Source organism: Mobula birostris, chromosome 14, assembly GCF_030028105.1.
Source record: "Mobula birostris isolate sMobBir1 chromosome 14, sMobBir1.hap1, whole genome shotgun sequence".
NCBI classification, from domain to species: domain Eukaryota; kingdom Metazoa; phylum Chordata; class Chondrichthyes; order Myliobatiformes; family Myliobatidae; genus Mobula; species Mobula birostris.
The window spans coordinates 51,273,034-51,299,484 of record NC_092383.1 but is presented as its reverse complement, the minus strand read 5'-3'; positions in this window follow the sequence as shown (position 1 = coordinate 51,299,484).

Here is a 26,451-nt window from a genome sequence, read left to right as displayed (position 1 = left end):
CAAGTCCTGTCCCTAGTACTTCAGTGTCCATGTTTTGTATTTGGGTTCTCTCATAGCACCCCCTTTATGACAAAGGATGCTTTAAATATCTCATCCTGGACCCTGGTAATTTCTGCACCTGCCTCTAGTAGGGTCTCAGGGAATACCTTTCCAGGCCCTGGGGAGTTATTCACCCTGATTTGCCTCAGGGTAGCAAACACCTCCTCCTCTGTAACCTGTACAGGAACATTGAAGTTGATGCTGCTTTGCCTCACTTCTATATATCCATCTTCCTAGTAAATACAGATGCAAAGAATCCACTTCAGATCTCCCCATCTGTTTAGGCTCCATACATGGATTAGCACTCTGGTCTTCCAGAGCACCAATTTTGTCCCTTGCAATCCTTTTGCTCTTAAGATTTCTGCAGAATACCTTAGGATTCTACTTGACCTTGTGTGCTAGGGCAACTGCATGTCTTTTTTTAGCCCTCCTGATTTATTTCTTTGTATTTCCTATATTCCATAAACACTTCATTTGATCCTACTTGCCTACACCTGCTATGCACCTCCTTTTTTCTCTTAACCAAGGCCTCAATATCTCTTGAAAACCAAGAATCCTTACACTTGTTATCTTTACCTTTAATTTTGACAGATACATACAAGCTTTGTACTCAAAATTTTGATTGTGCGGGTCCTACTTTCCAAGTACACCTTTGCCAGAAAACAGCCTGTCGCAATCCACACTTGCCAGATCATTTCTGATACTGTCAAAATTGGCCATTGTCCAATTTAGAATTTCAACCTGTAGATCAGACCTATCTCTTTGTATATTTACTTTGAAATTAATGGCATTGTGGTCACTGGATGCAGAGTGTTCCCCTACGCAAACTTCTGTCATCTGCCCTGTCTCATTTCCAAAAAGCAAATCCAGTATTGTATTCTCTCTCATTGGGACCTTTCTGTACTGATGAAGTGAACTTTCCTGAACACATTTGACAAACTCTATCCCATCTATTCCTTATACAGTATGGGATTCAATATGTAGAAAGTTAAAATCACGTACTATAACAACCTTATGTTTCTTGCAACAGTTATCTTTACAAATTTGTTCCTCCAAATCTCTAGGACTGTTGGGTGGTCTGTAATATAGCCCCATTAACATGGACATACCTTTCTTATTACTCAATTCCACCTCACTGCTCGCATTCTCCATTCTGGCCTGACGAAGCACTGCTGTGACTAGTAACGCTACCCCTCCTCCTTTAATGCCCTCCCGCTCTGCCATGTCTAAAACAACGGAAACCCAGAACACTGAGCTGCCAGTCCGGCCCCTCCTGCAATTAAGTTTCACTAATGGCTACAACTTCATCATTCCAAGTGTTGATCCATGCTGTAAGCTCATCCACCTATCCTATGATACTCCTAGCACTGAAATATACTGTCAGTAGCTCAGGACATTAGTCCCGGCATTTTCAAACTTTTGATTCTTGACTTTATCTGAGGTCTTACAAACATCCAACTCCACCATCTCTCCACTAACTGTTCTGACACTCTAGTTCCCATCCCCTTGCAACCCCACCATGCAGCATTAACAAACCTTCCCGCTAGGATATTAGTCTCCATCTAGTTCAGGTGCAAACTGTCCCTTCTGTACAAATCACACCCTCCCTGGAAGAGAGTTCATGATCCAAAAATCATATACTCTCCCTCCTACACCAATTCCTTGGTCACATATTAAACTGTATCATCTTCCTAGTTCTGGCCTCCGTAGAATGTGGCATGGGTAAGAATCCTGAGATCACAACCCTGGAGGTACTGTCCTTTAACTTAGCACCTAACTCCCTCACAGAACCCCAGCATTCATCCTACCCACGTCACTGGTATCTACATGGACCACGACTTCTGGCTGTTCACTCTCCCACTTAAGAATGCTGAGGACTTGATCCGAGATATCCCTGGTCCTGGCACCCAGGAGGCAACATATCATCCAGGAATCTTGTTCTCACCCACAGAACCCCCTGTCCATTCTCCTAACTAATGAATCCCCTATCACCACCGCTTCTCCCCCCTTCCCTTCTGAGTCACAGAGCCAGACTCAATGCCTGGAACCTGACCACTGTGACTTTCTTCTGTTAGGTTATCCCCCTGACAGTATCCAAAGTGATAAACCTGTTGTTGAGAGGGATGGCCACAGGGGTACTCCGCATTGGCTCTTTAACCCCTTTCCCCTTCCTGACTGTCACCTAGTTTCCTGTGTCCTGCACCTTGGGTGTAACTACCTCTCTATGTCCTATCTATCAACCCTTCAGCCTCCCAAATGATCTGGAGTTCATCCAATTCCAGCTCCAATGTGGATTATTAGAAGCTGCAGCTGGATATAATTCACATCAAAGTTGCTGGTGAACGCAGCAGGCCAGGCAGCATCTCTAGGAAGAGGTACAGTCAACATTTCGGGCCAAGACCCAGTGTCCTGACGAAGGGTCACGGCGGCCCGGAACGTCGACTGTACCTCTTCCTAGAGATGCTGCCTGACCTGCTGTGTTCACCAGCAACTTTGATGTGTGTTGCTTGAATTTCCAGCATCTGCAGAATTCCTCGTGTTTGCTGGATATAATTCTTTCAATTGCAGTCGTCAGGGACACTGAAGGTCTCCCTGCCTTCCCACATCCCATAAGAGATTCAGCTATCCTGCCTGGCGTCTCTACCGTCCTAAATGAGTAGATATAAAGAAGGGAAAGAAGAAAAAGAATACCTTACTTAGAGTTTTTCTTTTCTTATGTTTTCTCTGACTGAAGCTTCTCTTTGAAGCCTTGAAAAGCTAAATCCTCAAGATCACCACTCTCACCCAGTCCACTCAAGACGATGACTGCTGCCTTTAATTTGCTCTTGCTAATCGATCCAAACATCAATTGGTCACTGATCAGAGCTCAATTTCACTGCTGTGATCTGCTGCTGCCTTTTTCTACTCAGGCAGTGGACCTGAGTGAAATCCTCTCCTCTCAACCTTCTGATGTCAGGATTGGTCTCCAGTCAAAGCTCTGTGGGTAGAGTTAAGAAACTGCAAGTGTAAAAAGACCCAGATGGAAGTTATATACAGGCATCCGAACAGTATCTAGGATGTGGCCTACAAGTTACAATGGGAAATAGAAAAGGCATGTAAAAAAGCCAATGTTGAGGTATCATGAGGGATTTAAATATGTAGGTAGATCGGGAAAATCAGGTTAGTACTGGACCCCAAGAGAGGGAATTTGTAGAATGTCTATGAGAAGGCTTTTTAGAGCAACTTGTGATTGTGCCACGATGGGAGCTGCAATTCTGAATTGGGTGTTATGCAATGAGCCAACTTTGATTAGGGAGCTTAAGGTACAGGAACCCTTGGGAAGCAGAGATCATAATATGATAGAATTCTCCCTGCAGTTTGAAAAGGAGAAGGTAAAATCAGATGTATCAGTATTACAATGGAGTAAAGGGAATTACAGAGGCATGTCAGAGAAGCTGGACAAAGTTGACTGAAAAGGGACATGAGCAGGTATGACAGCTGAAAAGCAAAGGCTGGTGTTTCTGGGGGAAATTCAGAAGGGACAGGAAAGATGCTGTACTTCTCAAAGATGAAGTTTTCTAAAGGGAAGATGAAGCAACTGTAGCTTACAAGGAAGGTCAAACACAATATAAAAGCTAAAAACCAATAGAAGGCTACTAAAAAAACCATAGAGAGAAAAGATGAAATATGAAGATAAGATAGCCAATAATATAAAAGAGGATACAAAAAGTATTTTTTCAGATAGTCGAGAGACGAGAGTGGATATTGGATCACTGGAAAGTGATGCTTGAGGGGTAGTAACAGGGGACAAGGAAATGGTGGATGACTTGAATAAGTATTTTGCATCAGTCTTCACTGTGGACGATACTAGTAGAATACCAGAAATGCAGGAATGTCAGGGGGCAGAAGTGAGTATCATTGCTATTACTAAGGAGAAGGTGCATGGGAAGCTGAACAGCCTGAAGGTAGGTACAGTAAGTCACCTGGACCAGATGGACTACACCCCAGGGTTCTGACAGAGGTAGCTGAAGAGATTCTGGAATCATTAGTAATGATCTTCCAAGAATCAATATATTCTGGAATGGTTCCTGAGGACTAGAAAATTGCAAATGTCATTCCAGTCTTTAAGAAGGGAAGGAGACAGAAGAAAGGAAATTATAAGCCAGTTCAGTGGTTGGAAAGATGTTGAAATCAGTTGGCCAGAAAGAATGACAGTCCACAAATCAGTGAATTGGAATGAATCGAGGATATTGAAGCTGACAGAACCATTGTCTTTGTTCTAGCCGTGTGCTTGGAGTTGGAGGCTGCCATTTTATGAAGACACTCTGTTCTCCATTTTGTGAGCATGAATTGTTAGGTTTGAACGGTGCTTTAAAGAAAACACAATGATGCTCCAGGTAATCTGCTGCACTGGAGATCATTTCCAAATAAGTTATTTGTGGGACATTCTTTGGTTGGATATAACGTGCAGGTTTTTCAGTATCTGTTCTGCGTGATTCAAGCTGATTGCTGATTGAGAACAAAGGGCCATAAATTGTCAATTGTCACTTGCTGGGAAGAGGGCAAAAATGGATGCTGGGTTGGAGCAGGGTCAATAACAAGGTGTTAAAGGTCAGACACATGACCTGTGGCCAATGACACCAGGATGCAATATTTGAATTGATAAGGAATGGATATAAAATTGGATGCTTCATGTGTGCTGGAATGAAGAATAACCATCACAGGTACAAGCATGAGTAACCCTGCGTGGAACACGTGGCAAGTGAATCAGGACTACGAGAAACGCCTGGCCAGCGTAGAATCCTTTGCCCGGGTAATACCTTTGCTATTCTTTGATTATTCAGGAGAGTCAGGGAAATTTAGCAGGTGTCAGTTCATGTACTTGTTAGTTTTTTTTATTATAGGCATCTGTTAGTCTCGGGAGACCATGGATTTGCACCTTGGAAGGTTTCCAGGGTGTAGGCCTGGGCAAGGTTGTATAGAAGACCAGCAATTGCCCATGCTGCAAGTCTCCCCTCTCCACGCCACCAATGTTGTCAAAAGGAAGGGCACTAGGGCCGATACAACTTGGCACCGGTGTCGGCGCAGAGCAATGTGTGGTTAAGTGCCTTGCTCAAGGACACAACACACTGCCTCAACCAAGGCTCGAACTAGCGACCTTCAGATCATTAGACCGAGGCCTTAACCACTTGGCCACACACCAACACCAACAGTCTTGTTAGTTTAGACAATAAATTCACTTGTTGGTAAATACAGATTTTCTCTGTGCCTCACTGATCATTATTACCAGAGGTAATTCTTGTAACAAGACTATTATTTAAGGAACAGGTTTCAAAGTACTTGGAGGCACATGATAAAATAGGGCAATGTCAACATGGCTGTCTAAAGGGGAAATCATGCCTGATAAATCTGTTGGAATTCTCTAAGGGGAAAAAACAGGCAGAATAGACAATGGAGTCAGTGGATGTTGTTTATTTGGATTTTAAGAAGGCCTTTGACAAGGTGCCGCACATGAAGCTGCTCAACAAGATAAGAGCCCATGGTATTACGGAAAAGTTACTAGCATGGATAGAGGACTGGCTGACTGGCCGGAGGAAAAGAATGGGAATAAAGGGAGCCTTTCTGGTTGGCTGCTGGTGACTCCTAGTATGCCACAGGGGTTGGTGTTGGGACTGATTTTTGCATTATACGTCAATGATTTGGATGAAGGAATTGATGGTTTGGTGGCCAAGTTTGCAGACAATATGAAGATCGGTAGGAGGGCTGGTCATGTTGAGGAAGCAGGGTGTATGCAGAGGGACTTAGACAGATTGGGGGAATGGGAAAAGAAGAGGCAGATGGAATATTGTGTAGGGAAGTGCATGGTCATGTATTTTGGCAGAAGGAATAAGGTGTGGAGTATTTTCTAAATGGGGAGAAAATTTTAAAAATCAGAGTTGCAGAGTGACTTGGGAGTCCTCGTACAGGAATCCCTAAAGGTTAACTTGCAGATTGAGTTGGTGGTGAGAAAGGCAAATGCAATGTTAACATTCATTTTGAGAGGACTAGAATACAAAAGCAAGGACGTAATGCTGAAGTTTTATAAGGGATTGGTCAGACCACACTTGGAGAATCTTGAGCAGTTTTGGGCCCTTTATCTATGAAAATATATGCTGATATTGGAGAGGGTCCAGAAGAGGTTCACAAGAATGATCCCAAGAATGAAAGGATTAATATAAAAGGATCAATTGATGGCTCTCCGCCTGTACTCACTGAAGTTTAGAAGAATGAATAGTGATCTCATTGAAACATATTGAATATTGAAAGGTCTAGATAGAGTCGATGTGGAGAGAATGTTTCCTTTCGTGGGGGTGTCTAGGACCAAGAAGGTACAGCCCCAGAACTGAGGATAGTCCATTTAAAACATTGATGAAGAAAAATAACTTTGACCAGAGGGTGGTGAATGTGCGGAAGTCATTGCCACAGACGGCTATGCAGGCCAAGTCATTGGGTATATTTAAGGCGGAGAATGATAGATTCTTGATTAATTGGGGCTTCAAAGGTGACAGGAGAATGGGGTTGAGAGGGATCATAAAGCAGCCATGAAGGAATAGAGGAGCTGATCAATGGGCCGAATGGCCTAGTTCTACTCCTATGCCTTATGGCCTTATCTAGATTGCTGTTGAAGAAAGTCTGACTGACAATTCAAACTACTTCTGCTGACCACCACTGTCAAACACTGTTGCTGAGAAATTACTCTCTGCAGAACAGTGTCTTCACAAGACAAGGTTTTTAGAGTCATGGGTGACAGAAATCATTGACATTCTGCAGACATTGAATTTGGTCTTGATCTTCAGGCAGGAAATGCTGACGTCCTGAAGGAACATGGTACTCTCAGCACTCCATGATGCCAGTGGAAGTCCCAGCAATGTACAGAAAACAGGCTGCATATTTGCTATGGCCCACGCTGCATAACTGACACTAAAGCCACAGACACGTGCTAACACTGCTTGATAAGATCTGCAGCTCAGCTGTTTGTTCAACGAAGACAACAGCGTTGTCCCAGTTTTCAGCTCTGTTCACACAGAGCAGCTTTCTGTCCTCAGCCAACGGAATGTTGCTCCCAGCTGAAAGGAGCAAAGTTCTGATGAGACCTGACTGGAGAGGCCGGGGAAGTAAAACTAACTTTTATTTTTATTGAGATACAGTGCAGAACAAGCCCTTCCACCCTTCAAGCCGCACTGCTCAACAAACTCTGATTTAACCCTAACCTGGTCATGGTCATGCACTTTGGTAGTAGAAATAAATGTGCAGACTATTTTCTAAATGGGGAGAAAATCCAAAAATCTGAGATACAAAGGGACTTGGGAGTCCTTGTGCAGAACACCTTAAAGGTTACCTTGCAGGTAGAGTCAGTGGTGAGGAAGGCAAATACAATGTTAGCATTAATTTCACCAGGTGTAGAATGCCAGAGTAGGGATGTAATGCTGAGGCTCTATAAGGCACTTGTGAGGCCTCACCTTAAGTATTGTGAACAGTTTTGGGCTTCTTATTGAATAAAAGTTGTGCTGGCATTGAAGAGGGTCCAGAGGAAGTTAACAAGGATGATTCTGGGAATGAAAGGATTATCATATGAGGAATGTTTGATGGCTCTGGGCCTGTACTCGCTGGAATCTAAGAGGATGTGGCGGGTGGGTTATCTCATTGAAACCTTTTGAATGTTTGAAGGCCTCGACAGAGTAGATGTGGAAAGGATGTTTCCCATGGTGGGGGAGTCTAGGACAAGAGGGCATAGCCTCGGGATAAAGGGGCATCCATTTAAAACAGAGATGCAGAAAAATTTCTTTAGCCAAAGGGTGGTAAATTTGTTGAATTTATTACCACAGGCAGCTGTGGAGGCCAGGCCATTGGATGTATGTAAAGCAGAGCTTGATAAGGTTTTGATTGGACACAGTATCAAAGGTTATAGGGAGAAAGCCGGGGAGGAGGAAAAAGGATCAGCGACGACTGAATGACAGAGCAGACTCAATGGGCCAAATGGCCTAATTCTGCTCAGAAGTTTTATGGTCTTATGGTTCTTAAATCAAAACACCCTATTCTTTAAATTACAATCTGCAAAGTTTCCCTTGGACAAGGGTAAGCTGGCCTCCCCTCTTTGCCTCCTCTCAGACAGGGCCCTTTCATGGGAGAAGAACACTCCCGCGTGTACTGATATAGATTTATTTCTAACAATGATGAGGGTATTCTTTCATGCTGCCGGGGGCTCAGTCAGCTAGCAGACTCCTGCAGCTGCATCAGAGAGTGTAATCCATGGCCGACTATTCTATTGATTTCCATACCCTAGCGGCAGAGAGCTGGTGGAACAATGAGGCCTTGGTTGCATTGTTTAGATGGCGATTACATAACCAGCTTAAAAACTTTCTTGGGACCAGGTGGAGTATTTGGAGATACTTATGGATATGGCCAAAAGAACCGACAACCATATCTCTGAAAGGAGGGAGGGATGTGGTGAGTTCACCCAGACGGCCTGTTCTCAGAACTACACAACTACCCTACCCTGGTTCTTCAATCCAATAACCAGCGCAGATCTCTGCAGTCATCTCAGAAGAGCCTATGCAACTTGGAATAACTCGGGTCTCCACGGTGGAGTAACAGACCTATGAAGCAGAGGTATTGCTTGTACTGTGGTAAAGCCGGCCATCTGCCTCAAGTTGTCAGGAGAACTCCCAGGACTGTCCAGTAAGGGGAGGACTGCAATGGTTTTGAGCCTCTCTCCCATTTTGTCGAGTCCTGCAGTGGTTTTACCATCCCTATCAACATTCTGTGAAAGCCTTGGTAGACTTTGGTTCAACGAGGAATATTTTGGGCATTGGACAAGTGGAGAGAATCCAAGTTCCTAAGGTATGCCTCAACCAGCCTATCTGTGCTATGGCCCTGGGTGGTAGACAGTTGGAACCTGGACAAACCTTTTACTTTTTCATCGCTCTCAAGTTGACTATTTTAAGGTACAAGGAGACGTTTCCTTTCTATCTTATTTATTCTCCAGATATCCCTCTAATCCTTCGTTATTCATGGTTACATCTTCATAATCCTTGGATTAACTGGTCTTCATAAGGTTGGTCGACCCTATGTTACCCTTCCGAGAGGCCTTCCCGAGTTTCCAAATGACCTGCTGCGAACCATGTCAAGTTGCTTCCTGACTCCTCAAGACTGGACTTGAACTCAACAGAGTTGTCTAGATTGCCTTCACAGGATTCCAATTTGTTCAAGGTTTTCAGCAAGACAGCCACAACACTTCCCCCATGTAGGGACTGCAACTGCACCAATTTACTACTTGTTACGTGTCCTCCCAGAAGATGCCTTTTCTGCTCCTGAGAGGCAAGCTATGGAGGATTACATTAAGGAAGCTTTGATATCTGAGGTTATCCGACTGTCCACTTCGCCTGCAGGATTCTTTTTCATGTCCAAGAAGGATGGTAGAATGACACCGTGTATAGATTACAGATGGCATTTGAGTTATTACAAGAGCCATGGTCTTCACTAAACTTGACTTCCAGACTACCTACTACCTGAACCAGATCCGAGAGGGAGAAGAATGGAAGACAGTCTTCAAAACTCCCACCAGATGTTATGGGTACCTGGTGATGCCATTTGGTATTGTTAATGCTCCGGCAGTCTTTCAAAACTTCAACATGCAGTCCAGGAGATGCTTAACCACTTTGTCTCTGTTTATGGACAATATTCTTACTTTTCCTCATCACTTCAGAAACATGTCCACCAGGTACAGAGTGCTCTTCAATGCCTATTAGAGAACCAACTTTTTGATTAAAAACTTGGAAAATTTATCACTGCCAAGGCTGTTGTATTTAATCATGTAAAGAACCACCTGAAAAGGGCAAATTTTATGTCTCCAAAGCTTCTATCTTTGGGTTGTCATTTCCGATGGGAATTAACGGATGGATCCTGAGAAGACCCAAGCAGTTTGAAACTGACCACAACCTACATCAGTCAAACAGCTCCAATGTTTTTTAGGGTTCTCCAATTTCTATTGGTGGTTCATTCACAATTTCAGTGCAATTGCAGCTCCATTTACCAACCTCACTAAAAGATCCACTGGGCCTTTCCAATGGACTCTGGAAGCAGAAGCCACTTCGGCAATCTCAATAACAGTTTTCCATAGCACCCGTATTTGTTTCTCCTGATCAGGGCCTACCTTTTGTAGAAATGACGTCTCAAAACTCAGAATTGGAGCTGTGCAATCTCAAGGAACCACCTCAGATCAGAAGCTACACCCATGTAACACTCTCAAACTGCTGGAGGAACTCGGCTGGTCAGGCAACATCTATGGAAAAGAGTAAACAGTTGACGTTTCGGGCTGAGATCCTTTGTCAAAACTGCCTGCTTCTCCAGAGGGAGTCAAACGACCCTTTTTGGTCTGGACCGATCATAAGTACCTAGCTTATATCCAGAATGCCAAGAGACTGAACTCTCGGCAGGCATGCTGGTCATTGTTCTTTATTATGTTCAATTTTATCATTACGTGCAGACATGGTTCCAAGAATCAGAAACCGAACACTTCCTATGCATATTGAAATGTCAGATAAGGAAGAAATCCCAGAGACAGTCCTCCCCAATTCAAGGGTGGTGGCTCCCATTAGATGGGGAAATCAATTCTATGGTGCGGAAGGCCCAGGAACGAGAGATCAATCCCAACAAAGGGACACCTGGCAGTATCTTCATCCCTGAGGTGGTCTGCACTAAGGTACTGAATTAGGGGCATGTTCAGTCACATGGGAGCTTCACGTACTCTGGAGTTTATAAAGAGGCAGTTCTGCTGGCCAAGCATGACCAAAGATGTTAAGGACTAAGTTTCAACATGCCAGGAATAAAGAACCCAGAGCACCTGCCTCAGGGGCTTTAACAGCCTCTACCTATTCCCATTTGTCTCCTGGCCCTCCATCCTGAGGGAATGCTATCTTATGGTTGTGGTGGACTGGTTGTTGAAGGCTTGTCACTTTATTCCTCTCCTCAAACCACCCACGGTGGCAGAGACAGCCGAGCTGATGATATAAATTATCTTCCAGATTCACGGCTCCCCCCTAGATATCAACACAGACCATTGCCCGCAATTCACTTCCAAATTCTGGAGGTCCTTTTGCCCTCTCATTGGGTCAACTGTTAGTTTATCGTCAGAATTCCACCTGCAAACTAATGGGCAAACAGAAAGTGAATCAGTATTTGGAGAGATCCCTAAGATGTCTGGTCTCAGGAAATCAAACATGGAGAGACCATCTTATTCTGGTAGAATTCACACACAATAACCCTTTTCACTCCTCCATTGGGATGCCCCCTTTCGAATGTCAGCTTGGATACAGTCTACTGCTTTTCCCAGAGCACAAGTCTGAGGTAGATTTTCCTGCTGATAAATTGGTTAAGAGAGGCAGGCAGACATGGACTAAGGCAAGATTGACTTTAACGGCTAATTCTCGACAGCAGCAGCACAGGGCTAAGTTGAAGGCTACCAGATACTTTGTTCTGTCTGGGCCAGCAGGTTCGGCTTTTCATCCGGGACATACCTGTGCGGGTGGAATCTCAGAAATTGGCTTCCAATTACATTGGCCTTTTTAAGGTTCTCCAAAAAGATCAATCCAGCGATATATCCCTTACAATTACCCAGAACCTTGCGTATCCATCCCATCTTTCATGTCTCATCTCAAGCCTGTACTTTCCAGTCCTTGGCCCCTGCTCCAAAGGCTCCCCCCACCCCCGTTTTGTTGACGGATAACAAGTTTACACAGTTAGGTGACTGCTGGACACGCATTGGGTTCGTGGCAGGATACAATATCTTGTAGAGTGGAAAGGCTATGGCCTGGGGGAAAGATGCTGTGTTCCCTTTCAGGACATTCTGGATCCTCAGTTAATCAAGGATTTTCATAGCAGATATTCTGATCACACTAGGTCATTAGGTGCTGGCCACGGGGGAGTGAGGTCCTGCAATGAACCTTTCCGACCAGCGAGAGGTGCCCCGGATAGGGGCATGACTGGATGCACCCGAATGTCATCTGAGGTTTAGATTTGTTTAATAACTACTTTTACTATTAAGCTGTCACTGTTTATCGTGGCACTCATTATGTGAATATGGTTTCCTTTTGCTGCTCAATCTTAAGTGATTAGGTTTTGATTTCGTCCCACATGGATTTCCCATGTTTTATGTTCTATTTAAGGCTATTTTGGACCAGCGCTCATCGTGGACTCCTGGATTCGAGTTTGTGTGAACTACTTTGTGTGCTCAGATCCTGAATAAGTGAGCTCTTAGTTTGATTATTCCTTGTACTATGATCCCCATAAATCTTCATCGTTAACTTCTGCTATCGGGTCCCAAGGTTATTCCGCATCTAGATCCACTCGTCTGATGTTAGTTGCACAGGAACGCTGGGCTACTTCCAGCAGCTTTGTATTTCTCTTGTTACGTACCAGCAGCAATAGATCACAAACTGAGTCAGGTTTTAATGTTAAAACCACTATCTTTATTAGTATCTACTCAAAATATAGAAAATTAAACGAAATGAACAGAAGTTAACAGTGTTATATGTGTGTGGCTCCCAAACTGTCAAGCTTAGGAACAGTCCTTAAAGCCTTAAGATGGCAAACTAGAAAGGTCTAGTAATCCACGGAATAAGTGAGGGGAGAAACATGAAAATCAACATTTAAATGTAGAGAGGAGGCGATTACGAAGAATTCCACAGGTTCCATGCTGGGAAAAGGAAGTAACAGTCGCTGAAGATCTTATCCATCGAGTTATCCTGAAATCCACGTAGAAATATCACAAGGTGACAGTCACGGAATATTCCTTAGCATAAGTGATTATCACATAACATACCCAAAACCATGTAAGGGTTAACAAAGGTGGTCGCCACAGGGTACTCCAACAAGATCCACGTATGGATCATACGAAGTGACAGTCACACATCCAATGTGCACTGGGTGCTGTTGATCAACCCAATCCTTTGGGCGTGGGAAAGTATCAGACTTTACCCATTGCTGCAGCAAGCTCCTGCTGGCAGTTCACGATCCAAAACTCCCTTCCCCCTCCCCTCTTTTCTCTCTGAAAATCCCAGCAGTGTGTTGCAGCTTGTTATACTGACGTCATAGTCCTGCCTCATCCAAGCGTTTTAAAATGACACCCACGGTAAACGAAACCGTGGTCACGTAACAGGAGACTAAATCTGAGCATGTTTGAACCTTATGTCTGTACCACGTCTGTTATCTGTCAAGTAGGGGACCATGCACAATTCTAATTTGATGGAGACAGACATGAGGGTATGGAGGAACATCTGGAGAAACTTCTGAAATGCCAGCTTCACTGCCGCTGTTACCGTGTGGTCCAGAATCTCCAGAGGAGAAGGCCCCGAATCCTCGGCTTTGCTTGTTTTGGTGGCCGGGACGAGGTCAAAGGCGCTCGGCAGAGGTTGGCGCTCAGGAGGCTGTATCGGAGGGGCTGGTCGGAGGCTTGAAGTTTTCAGACGGACAGACTCAGTGTCGGCTGTGGTCGGGTGCTTCCAATGCTTCGGCAGTTGTCGGTGCCTGGAGGTTTATGGCAAGGAGTTTCTCCCTTTGCCGCCTGCTGTCAGGGACTCGATCGACTCGGGACTTTGAGACTTCTTTTACCGTGCCCATGGTCTGCTCTTTATCAAATTATGGTATTGCTTTGCACTGCTGCAACTATGTTATAATTATGTGGTTCTATCAGTGTTAGTCTTTGGTTTGTCCTGTTTTTCTGTGATATCACTCTGGAGGAACAATGTATCATTTCTTAATGCATGCATGTATTTCTAAATGACAATAAACGAGGCCTGAGTGTCCTCATAATCTAATCTAATCTAAAGCACAAGACCCACTGAGCTGGGAATGCTCCACGAATGTCTTCTCTGAAACTGAGTGGCTCAGGGTCTGTTGTGGATTACCCTAGGTGAGTCCAGAGCATAAGTTTCAGTTTTGCAGGACTTGCAAGTGATAAAGTGTTAGTCCATGCACTCCTCTCCAGCCCACCTGAAAATATTAGTTCCAGGTTCAGCACCTGGGAACAATGAATTGATCTGAATTCATAAACCCAAAAGCAACTTATCCTGACGTCAGTCAACATCTCTCGTTATCTGTGAGTTCCCATTTAGAACACATTTAACAGCTGATAAACCATGAATCTTTTGTATTCTCTTCAAAGCTATCAGTAATATTGAACAACCTTGGTACCAGAATGAAATAAGGATTGCTGAAAGCCAAAGCATCTGGCTAAACAACCAGTACAGCCCATGCCAATGCTAGACATTATCATTATCACCTACCTACTGCTGTAATTTATTATTTGGCACCGGACTAGGTTTTCTTGTTCCATTACGCTTGTTAGGCAGTCTTTCCGCATTGAGGATGATTCCACCCCATTTCTGTAGGTTGGGATAAATATCCCAATAAGGCTAAAACAAGGACTGTATACAGAAATTGCTGAGTAGCCTACCGAAGGTTTGAGCTGCAGGATGTGTTGAGATCTGTCAAAGTTAGTTACTCAGTGACCACTGTGAGACACATGAAGATTTGATTTACTAGGGAAGGTCACGCAGGAGAAGTGTGACGCAACCATCCAGTCCTTTCAGCCATGTCAGACTCTCGGATAAGCAGCAAGGAAACATTCAGTGAGCCACATCTGGTTCATGGATGTACATTGTGCATCCAAACTCTAGACCATTCAGTTCAACTATGCCAGTATTTATGATTCATGTAATCCTTTTTCTGCCCCAAATAACCTGCATATTCTTCTGGAGAGATACAAGAGACTATAGATTGTGAAATCTGGAGCAATAAAAAAATCTGCTGGAGGAACTCTGTTGCAATGACCGAATGAGGTGAACCCAAGTGCAGGACACAGGCACGGAGATTGAGTTAGGATTCTTACGCGGACGTGAACGTTGAAGAGCAAACAGGAGGGATCTTGACACGGAGCCTTGATACAGAGAGACAGAGTTTCATAGGTAAACCTTGAAACTGGAGCAACACTTAGAACACACGGTCCTAAGTGGCCGGGAAATGTTAATTACCACACAGGAAAAACCAACAATCTGGCGGCTAGTAGTTGAAACACCGGGGTTCTTATGCTGCAGGTCTTGATGGAAACCAGGTGTGACATCACCAAAGAGAATTAGAAGCATTTGGGAAATTAACATTCGGAACCATGGCACAATCAAAGGAAATTAGGAGAAAGATAGGGAATTAAGGATCGGAACCGTGACAGTACCCACCCCCCACCCGCCCATGGGAGCCTCCAGGTGAATTACCAGGCTTGTCCGGATTGTCTCGATGGAAATCTCGGATGAGAGAAGGGTCCAGGATGAAGGAACGGGGAATCCAGGTGTGCTCCTCAGGACCGTATCCCTCCCAACCGACCAGGTACTGGAGACCACTGCCTCGGTGGCGCACATCCAGCATTCTCTGGACGGTGTTTGCTGGGTAGTTGTCAATGATCCGGGCGGGTGGAGGAAGTTCAGCAGGAGGGCACAAAGGTCTGACAGATACAGGTTTCAATTGGGAGACATGGAACGTGGGATGTATTACATGGATCGAGCAGTTTGAGTCTGACCACCGAGGGGTTGATGACACTCGCAATCTCGAACGGTCCCAGGTAGCGTGGGGTGAGTTTCTTGGGTTCATTCTTGAGGGGGATGTCTTTTGATAAGAGCCAAACCTTCTGCCCAGGCTGATAATTTGGTGCAGGAATTTGATGGCGATCGGCAATCCTCCGGTTGCGGTCAGCTGAACGGAGCAGGGCCGTGCGTGCATCCTTCCAGATCTTGTGGCACTGGCAGAGATGGGCCTGAACTGAAGGCATAGCAATGTCGTCTTCATGGGCAGGAAACAGAGGCAGTTGGTAACCAAGGGAGCATTCGAAGGGAGACATTCCGGTGGCGGTGCTGACCAGTTAGTTGTGGGCGTACTTGACCCAAATGAGATGGGTGCTCCAGGATGACGGGTTGTTGGCAGTTATGCAGTGCAGGGCTGCTTCCAAATCCTGGTTTGCTCGTTCTGTTTGACCATTAGTCTTCGGATGGAAGCTGGAAGACAGGTTTACTGAGGCTCCAAGGGCTTGACAAAAGGATCTCCAGACTTGAGAGATGAATTGAGGACCCCGGTCAGAAATAATGTCAGAGAGAATCCCATGCAGGCGGAAGACGTGATGAAAAAGGAGACCGGCTGTCTCACGGACTGTAGGGAGTTTGAGAAGGGCTACAATGCAATCCAGCAGGTGGTCGGTAGGAGGCTTTTCCGCGGGCACAAACAGAACAGTCAGAGACGTGTGACGACAAACCAAGTTATCAGAAGATTGATGCTGATGAGAGAGATAAGAGAGACAATGGAGAAACATTCAAAATGCTAATAAGAGAGAAGAGAGAGATTAACAAGAAAGAAACATACTTCAGACTATTGACAGACCGGTTGCTTTGAACCTGAACTGTTTGAAGTTTGATGGACAGGCGATACCCCAGCAGGGGGATAAAAAGAACAGGTTCGTTAAGGCACGACACACACCACGAGATCACGAGGTAAAGAGACCCTGGAAGAGCGGTGTGCCCCCACAAGTTGGTGAGAGTTTGGAGGTCTGGTCATGGGAACCGACCATAGACGCACAGGGTGAAAGGGTACGTGTGTCCGCCCTTGCCTGGGTGCTGGGTTCACCGCAGAAGAACGGTCGTATCCAGAACAGAGGGGTCACAGTTCGCCCGAAAGCTAACTGCGAAGAACATCAAAGGTCTGTTTGAATCAAAATTTGCATTCTCTCTCTCTCCAAAGGCACAACAGCGATTACTGCGAACTGTACTAAGCTGAACTGAACTCTGCATCATTTGAGACTGATCATTTTACCCCTAGACTGCGATAGAGCTTGGTTGATTTTTATTACCCTAGTTCTGTGTACATGTGTGTTTTATCATTGCTAACCTGTTGCATTTACATCCTTACGATTAGAGTACTGTGTTACTTATTTCTTTAATAAAACTTTATTAGTTTCTGTTAAACCAGACTCCAACTAAGTGGTCCATTTCTGCTGGTTTGGCAACCCAGTTACAGGGTACGTAACAGACGAAGGAACAGGTGTCATCAGAAATGTCTCTTCAGAAGGGACAGAGCTCGATCGATTCCGGGATGGCAGGTGAAACGAGAAGTGTGCCCCCACTGGAGAACCTGAGACCGAACAGAGTCAGGCACGAAGAGGCGATTGAGGGGTCCATTACCTGTGTCAGGTTGAGTCCGTTGGGCCTCTTTGACTATGGATTCAATCTCCCAGGTGAGGGCAGCCACTACACAGGATGGTGAAAGGATGGTCTCAGAGTTGGAAAGGCCCTCCTCGGAGATATATTGACCGGAGAGAGCATCGGGCTTCCCGTTCTTGGACCCCGGACGATAGGTGAGTGTGATGGCCAGTAACTCCTGGTTCCCTACGTCATAGTCCCATTCGGTGGGGGATAGCTGGTGAGAAAAGAAGGCACAGGGACGGAGTTTTTGGTCTGGGCCGGAGCACTGGGAGAGGACCGCTCCCACCCCAGAGTCCGAGGTGTCGACTTCCACAATGAATTGGCGAGAGGGGTCTGGTTGGACCAGGATGGGAGCGGAGGTGAAAGGCCTCTTCAGCTCCGAGAAGGCTGAGTCTGCTTCGGGGGTCCAGTGAAAAGGGGTCGCAGGAGAGGTGAGTTGAGTAAGGGGTGCTGCCACCCAGCTGTAATCCCTGATGAAGCGACAATAAAGGTTTGTGAACCCCAGAAATCGCTGGAGTTGCTTGAGTGTCATGGCTTTGGCCACTCCGCCACTGCCCAGGTCTTTTCAGGATGCGCCCTCACTTGCCCGCTCTCGATGATGTACCCTAAGAAACTGACAGAAGGGACATGAAACTCGCACTTTTCAGCCTTCACAAATAGTTTGTTCTCCCAAAGTCTCTGCAGAACCTGATGGACATGTTGGGTGTGTTCCTGAAGACTGCAGGAGAAGATTAAGATGTCGTCCAATTAAACAAAAACGAAACGGTTAATAAAGTCCGTAAGGACATTGTTCATCAGAGCTTTGAAGACGGCGGGGCCATTGGTGACCAGGTATTCGAAGTGACCAAGAGGGGTGTTAAAAGCTGTTTTCCAATCATCTCCCCCCACCCCCTTATCCTGACCAGGTGGTAGGCACTGTGTAGATCCAACTTAGAGAAGATGGTGGCTCCATGAAGGGGTTTGAAAGCAGAGTTGATAAGGGTCAGTGGGTACTTATTCTTTATGGTTATGCTATTCAGGCCCGGGTAGTCAATGCAGGGGCGCAGTGAACCGTCTTTCTTCCCCACAAAGAAAAAACCTGCGCCTACAGGGGATACTGCCCGCCGCGAGACAGTCATTTAGGTAAGCCTCCATTGTTTCCCTTTCTGGCTGGGACAGGTTATACAGCCGAATGGTGGGTAGAGGGGCTCGGGGGAGAAGGTTAATGGCACAATCGTAAGGTCAGTGTGGAGGCAGGGAAAGGGCCCGTAGTTTACTAAATACTTCTCCCAGATCGTGATACTCTGCTGGAACCTTGGGTAAGTCGGGGGTTTCAACGGCAGACGAGTTCACAGTGACTTTCACAGGGGAAAGGGCCGATTGTAGACAAGTGGAGTGACAGAACGGACTCCAGCTGACTATCTTCCCGGTGGACCAGTCAATGTGGGGATTATGGCAGCTTAACCAGGGGTACCCAAGAACTATAGGAGCTTGAGGAGAGGAAATTAGGTTAAGTCGTACCTGTTCCTGTTGGTTCCCGGAGGGAATAAGAGACAGGGGTGGTGTGCGGTGTGTGACTCAGGCCAGAAGTCTACCATCCAGTGCCCAGGCTTCCAGAGGGGTACTCAATGGCTCCCGAGGAATTCCAGCCCAGGAAGCTATGTTTTCATCCCAAAGGTTTCCCTCAGCGCCGCAGTCCACTAGAGCGGACAGCGGCAGGGACTGTTGGTTGTAATGTAAATTAGCTTGGATCTGCATCCGGGTTCAGAGGACGGAAGGGAATGTTGTCTGGCTCACCAGGGTCCCCCTTTCTACTGGTGAACCTTCCCTTTTGGCCGAAGGGAACAGGTAGCACGGAAGTGGCCGGACTGACCACAATAGAAACACTGCCCCGCTCTCAATCTCCGGAGTTGCTGTGTGGGCGAAAGACGGTTCCGTCTCAGCTGCATGGGTTCCTCTCCCGGGGCGGTGGAAACGGCCGGGCTGGGAGCTACTCTAGGAATAGGAGGAGAAGAGAGGCTTGTGCTGGTGGGAGATGGTAATGAGTGCCGTGGAGTGGCCAAAGGTGGTGGGCGACCAGTTCTTTCCCTATGGCGTTCTTGATGACGATTGTCCAACCTGGTGACTAAGGAGATCAAGGAATCCAGGCTGTCAGTGTCATCTCTTGCCATCAACTCGTCTTTCCCCATGTCGCTGAGACCATTCCGAAATACCCCTTGGAGTACCTCATCATTCCACCCTGAGTCGGCCGCTAATGTCTGGGCCTCCACAGAATATTCGGCAACACTGCGTGAGCCCTGACAGAGAGTGAGTAGATGCTTAGCGGCATCTTTACCACGGATGGGGTCGTCAAAGATCTTTCTCATTTCTGTAATAAAGGTGGGAAATGAAGAGCAGATATCCGGTTGATTATCACAATCAGCTGTAGGCCACGCTAAGGCACTTCCCCGCAACAACCCCATGATAAAAGCTATCTTTGACTTATTCGTGGAGTACGTGGAAGACTGCTGATCAAACACCAAGGAGCATTGCAGAAGGAAGGTCCGGCACTTCCCCAAATCCCCACCGTAGTGTTCTGGTTCAGGTACGTGCGGCTGTCTTGGTGAGGGTGTTGCTGACACGTAGGGGGTTGCCACTACAGGCTGTCTGGGCTGGTTAGAGAGTTCCAGGAGTGGATGGGGTAAAATGAGTGGATACACGGTCCATCTGGTCAACGATCTTCGTTATGTTAGCAGACGGGGAATGGAGGTTCTCCATGACATCCCGGAGAAGTTAATCATGCAGACCCAGTAGGGAGCCCTGGCTGGCGAGGGCTTGTTGCAGGGTATTCGTGTCCGCTGGGTCCTTAGTGGCCACACAGGCAAAACCAACGATCTGGCGACTAGTGGTTGTAACACCGGGGTTCCTATGCTGCAGGTCTTGATGGAAACCAGGTGTGCCGTCATCAAAGAGAATTAGAAGCAATTGGGAAATTAACAGTCAGAACCGTGACACAACCAAAGGAAATTAGGAGAAAGATAGGGAATTAATGATCAGGACCGTGACAAATTCATTGGGTCGAGGAGTTCTGTGGGAGGAATGCTGACTATCAATGATTTAGATGAGGGAATAGATGGCTTTGTTGCCAAGTTTGCAGATGATATGAAGATTGGTGGAGGGGCAGGTTGTGTTGAGGAAACAGGTAGGCTGCAGAAGGACTTAAGACAGATTAGGAGAATGGGCAAGAGATTGGCAAAAGCAATACAATGTTGGAAAATACATGGTCATGCATTTTGGTAGAAGAAGTAAATGTACAGACTATTTTCTAAACAGGGAGAAAATCCTAAAATCTGAGATGCAAAGGGACTTGAGAGTCCTCGTGCAGAACACCCTAAAGGTTAACTTGCAAGTAGAGTCAGTGGTGAGGAAGGCAAATACAATGTTGACATTTATTTCAAGAGGTTGAGAATACAAAAGCAGCGATGTGATGCTGAGGCTTTATAAGGCACTGGTGAGGCCTCACCTTGAGTATTGTGAACAGTTTTAGGCTCCTCATCTTAGAAAAGATATGCTAGCATTGGAGAGGGTTCAGAGGAGGTTCACAAGGATAATTCCAGGAATGAGAGGGTTATCATACAAGGAACGATTGATGGCTCTGGGTCTGTACTCACCGGAATTCAGAAGGATGAGGGGGAATCACATTGAAACCTCTGCAATGTTGAAAGGCCCAGACAGAGTAGGTGTGGAAAGGATGTTTCCATTGGTGGGAGAGTCCAGGACAAGAGGGCATAACCTCAGCATAGAGGGTCATCCATTTAAAATAGATGCAGTGAAATTTCTTTAGCCTGAGGGTGGTGAATTTGTGGAATTTATTAGCACAGACAGCTGTAGAGGCCAGGTTATTGGGAGAAGGCCGGGGAGAGGGGCTGAGGAGGGGAGAAAAGGATCAGCCATGATGGAATGACAGAGCAGGCTCAATGGGCCAGATGGCCTGATTCTGCTCCTATGTCTTATGGCCTTATGGAATGATAGATGGAGGCTATTATCTCCCAACTCAACCACTCACCTCGCCCCACCCCCCCTCTCCTTTCTGCCTGGCACAACCTGCCTGTCGCCAGTCCACTGATCATTGCAGGCAACTTTCTCACTATTCCCCACCTCTTTATAGTGGCCATCCCACCTTTCCACTCAATCTTGATGCAGCGTTTTGACCCAAAACTTCAACAATTCCTTTCCTCCCACATATGCTGAGTTCCTCCAAAGGACTGCTTGTGGCTTATTTTTTTTCACTTGTATTTTACTGTCTTATATTTATCTATATTATATTTATCTAGATTTTCCTTAAATCCACAGCAGCCAAGAATCAAATTCTCAGCAAAATTCATGGAGCACCTCTTTGCCACCTATCCAGCACCTATATAGGGGCCTAGCTGTGTTTTTCAGCAGAAGTCCAGAGGACTTTACTCTAGCACAGGCTTAATCCAGTGACACCATTTTCTGCCCTGCTGTCTGTGCTTTCTCAATGAAGTCCTCATTAATGGGAAGCTTGAACTTCTGCAGATTCCCAAGCTCTTAGGCAGGCAACTCTGCTCAATTAGCATGTGCCTCGTACAAGTTAGCTGGTAGAGTAGAGGTTCTGATTGAAGTAAATTAGTTTTTAAAGTGTTCTAATTGCATGTGCAAATCTATGTTTGTTAGTTTTTTAGCTTTTAATAAACCATTCTAATCATTTAAATTTTAATTTTTTTTTTTGTAAAAACTGGTCCCAAATGATTTTGAATGCTTGTGAACATCAAAGGCATTTATCAGCATGTACTAACAGTGATGGTTATAATAGTCAGAGCCTTAAAGTGGGCTGAACCAGCTGTTACGGCCATCAACGCAGCCAACAGCTCAGGCTGGGGCTCTGCTTTTCTGCTGCACTTGCTGCAATCAAGGCAACAGTAAAAACCTGAGGTGCAAATATCTCAACCAGAAAGTGGTCAGTATATGGAAGGAGCTGCTAGAGGCGGTGTTGGGAGCAGATACATTAACAACATTTAAAAGATGTGTGATACATTCATTTAGAATGGTCCGGAGGGATATGGAACAAACCCAGACAAATGGGGCTAATTCGGATGGACCAGCTGGATCAAAGGGCCGCGAGTCTTGGACTCTCTGGTACAAGGCAGCAAGAAATGGTCTGCCCCCATTGGTCTGTCTCTTTAGTTTTAAATGATAATTGACATGATGTTTTCACCAAGATAAGTGATTCAAATAAAACTACAATTTCTACATTTTCAAAAATGACCCAGTAATGAATCAGCATCTGAAAGAGAAAAACTAATTAAGGTTTTATTTGTGAGTTTTCATGATTTCTCATAGCCAGCTAAGTCAACTTGGGATCTCACGGATTGCCACAGAACCTTATTATTGGCTTCATGGGTGTGATAGCCTACATAATTAAGGATGCTCTTTTTAACAGCAAATTCTAACACTATAATATATTCTTCCCTTCACTCTCTCCAATATCTCTACGTAACTTATTATGATGACAGGACTAAAAATGAACAATTGTATGTTTCTAACTGTTCCCAGCAGATCCAATTGTAAGTTTTTAAAGATTTTTCAGTAAAAGTATCCGAATTCAATTAATCCCCAGATCAATGACCTTTCGGTGGACAATTGTGACAGTCAAGTTGAATTTAGATCACTTCTAACAGCAAGTCAGCTGTTTATCTCTTCTCTTTTGTTTTACTGCTATGAAAACTATCAGTGACATAGAGCAGCTTTAATACCAGGACTAAAGAAAGCTTGATGTGTTGCCGGTGACTACACTGGAATCAGACCAAGTTGTGCAAGTAAAGGTAGGAATTGGTGTAGAATCTATTGTTTCGATGCAAACCATTGAAACTGAGGAAGAACAGAAGCACGGATTTTAGAGGTTTAATTTTCCAAAGTTCCTTCTGATTCAGGAAAGCTTCTATTCTATTGGAAAGTTACTGGCAATTCATTTACTCGAAAAGGGAGCAGGAAAACCTGTCAAATGGAAACAAGATAAAAGCTATTGAAAAAGTTACAGAAGGGCACTTCCAAAATTTTGAGATAATCAGGTCAAGTCAACATCTCGTGAAAGGTAAATCAAGTTTGTTGAATTGATTAATGTTCTTCGAAGTAGTACAAGTGCTGTGGGATAAAGAAGAACTAGTGGATGTGTTATAATTAGATTTCCAGAAGACATTTGATATAGTAATGCGTCAAAGGTTATTGAAGAAATAGCTTTTTTGTGTATGGTGTAGGAGTTGAAAGATTGACAAACAGGAAACAGTAGCACAGTGGGTTTTTCTGTTTGACAAGAGATAATGAGTGTTATTTAATCATTTATAAATGAGCTAAATGAATGCATCAAAGGTGTCTGCTAAATTTACTGATGATGAAAAGTTAGAAAAGTTGTGAAGGAGTCAACGAAGGAAATTATCAAAGGGACATGGAAAAGTTTTTTGATCAAAGATGTGGCAGAAAAATATAATACTGAAAACATGGGAGCCTGGAATAAATATGTACTCTTGTTTTTACTTTTAGCAAGATGTGCATATATGATGTGGCATAATGATGTATGCCATTCACATACTTTCACATATAATCGTAATAAATTATGCAAACAACAAAGAATGCTTAATCAAATAATATATTTATAATAGTACACCAATATTACTGAAATATTAAACACAGAACAGTAATTATTTGAAGAATTGAATCTTAAAGACATGGACAATATCTGCAATGGTAGAAAAAACCCAAAAGTTCTGAATGTCCATAACAAGAATTTTGTTTAACATTTCAACCAAAGAACAACAACTCTGAAAATGTAGCCCTCCGTCACTAGTGTTGAAGTTTCTCTAATTTATGTGCTCACCCACAGTGGAACTTAACATCTAACCTCTGTCTCTCTTAATAATCCTATTAACTGACCTGAGACAACAATTTTTAAAACTAGTATCTCTCAAATGTCACCATATGTGAAATCTCACCAGAACGTATTCATATGTCATTAGAAATGCTACTAAGTACTTCTAACTACTGGGCTTCTGAAAGGGATAAATGAACTAACATATTAGACTTAATTAATTATCTCCTCCCAAATTGGACATGAGGTGGCACATTAGTACCTGACTGTCATGCCCCAATAGAACAAGGACTACTTTTACTTCTATCAATCAGATGTTAAACTGGATTATTCTGATGAACAGAGCAGCCTCAAAGTGAAGATACATGCGATGGCATCAACTTTTGATCAGTCAAATCCTCTTCTCCATTTTCAAGACAGGTTGATAGAATTCTCATCACTTCCTGACTTGGACCAGGACAAAGCAGTAAGTACCATTGTCTCCGAATTTCATTTCCACAGCCTCCTCCACTGAATAAACAGTAATGATTCACCAAGTTGAATTTCAGCACATTTGCTACTCCCCAGAATTACAGCAACAAAAGTAGACAAGGGAATATCTAAGTTCACTGGGTCATATCCATTCTGATTGGAACATGGCACTATTAATCATCGGATAATATCTTTGAATTCCCTACCTAACACTGACTGTGTGAGAAATATTGACTTGTCTCTCATAGTTTTTTTGCACTATGATCTTGCTTTTGCATAGTCCATTTCTTCTCTCATCTTCACTGTCTTGTAATAATTAATATATAATTCATATTGTGTGTGATGCTGTACCTATGTGCATGTGATGCTGCTGCACTTGTACCTCATTGAACTTCTGCACAAGACAATAAACTTGACTGACATTCCCACAGGAGTTGCAGTGGTTTAAGAAGGGTTAACATCAGCTTCTCAAGGCAATAAACATGGCCTTTGCAAACATTCCTACAATCATTTTGTAAATGTATTAAAAGCATTGGGTTCAGATATTTTACAATGTTGGCTTATGCAAATCAAATTAGTTACAGATTAAGAGGGGATGGAAAGAAAGTGATAGTGAAGGTATCATTTAAGGAACAAACTTTAAAAAACATAGTGGCTATCAAATAATAATTTAAATATGAATTGTACTTGATAGTTATCATGCATCCAAAATGCTGATTATAAACTATATTTTGACATTTTCCAATTCATTCTCCCATGTGCAGTCACTGAATATTAAATTATTTTTAAACAAACAAAAGTAACACCCCTTGATCACAACTGTATTAATGTTTCATTATCATACTGGTTTCCAATTATAGAATTGAAATAAATCAATAATGTATCTCCTGGTACATTTTTATATCACCAATGCAATCTTCAGTAATTTTCAGTAATTCTTCACTGAAAATTGCAATTTCCTGTTACAACCAATAATCTAAAAGTCTGATGCATTTTAAACACCAGAATTTTAACTTGAGCTTATCAATGTGTAGTCACACATTAGGGGCATATTTCTGAACATGGACAGATGTAAATTCAGCATTGTGGATCAGTCATCTGTCACAGATACTTCTCATATTCCATTTCCATTCTTTTCCCTGACTCTTCAAACCTATAACCTGAAAATCCTGATAGGGAAGATGAGAAATATTTTCTTTGAAAAGCACCACCCATTAATAGTTAAATCACCAATAAACTTAATTTAATGAGTTTAAGTTTTCTATTTTTTTTCCAAACCTCTTCAGTGATGCCAGATATATTATTTACTGGTGGAACTCGGGCAGATTCTGCAAGCTATACAAATATGCCTCATACATATAACTGGGCTTCTTTTCCCGGGGAGGTGAAAGTCACGATGATTCTCCGCTTCCCAATGTCTGGATCATTCCAGACTGCTGGGTCCAACTGTAGAGCACGGACATGCTGAGCACTCAGATTTATGCCACAGCTGGCGGGTGCAAGGCAATTGAATAAAGTTTGGTGGCTCTGTGAGAAAGGTTATGTATCTTTACTGGAGTTTGATGTTTTTAGCTATTTGTTATCATTTTTATTTTTATTTAAATATAATAATTATAATATATAATTTCATTTGAGGATTTTAAATGTCCCTGAATATCAGAAGTGTTCAAAAGTGCTTCTGATGGATCTCTGTCGCTGGTGAACTGTCAAAGGCTGTCAAGGCATTTCAGGGAGCGGGTTCTATCAAGATGCAATGTCCAAGGCCTTGCTTAAAATATAGAGCTTGCTCTGCTCCCTGGGATGCACAGCAGGTACAGAGGCTCTCGTATCTAATAGGGTTAG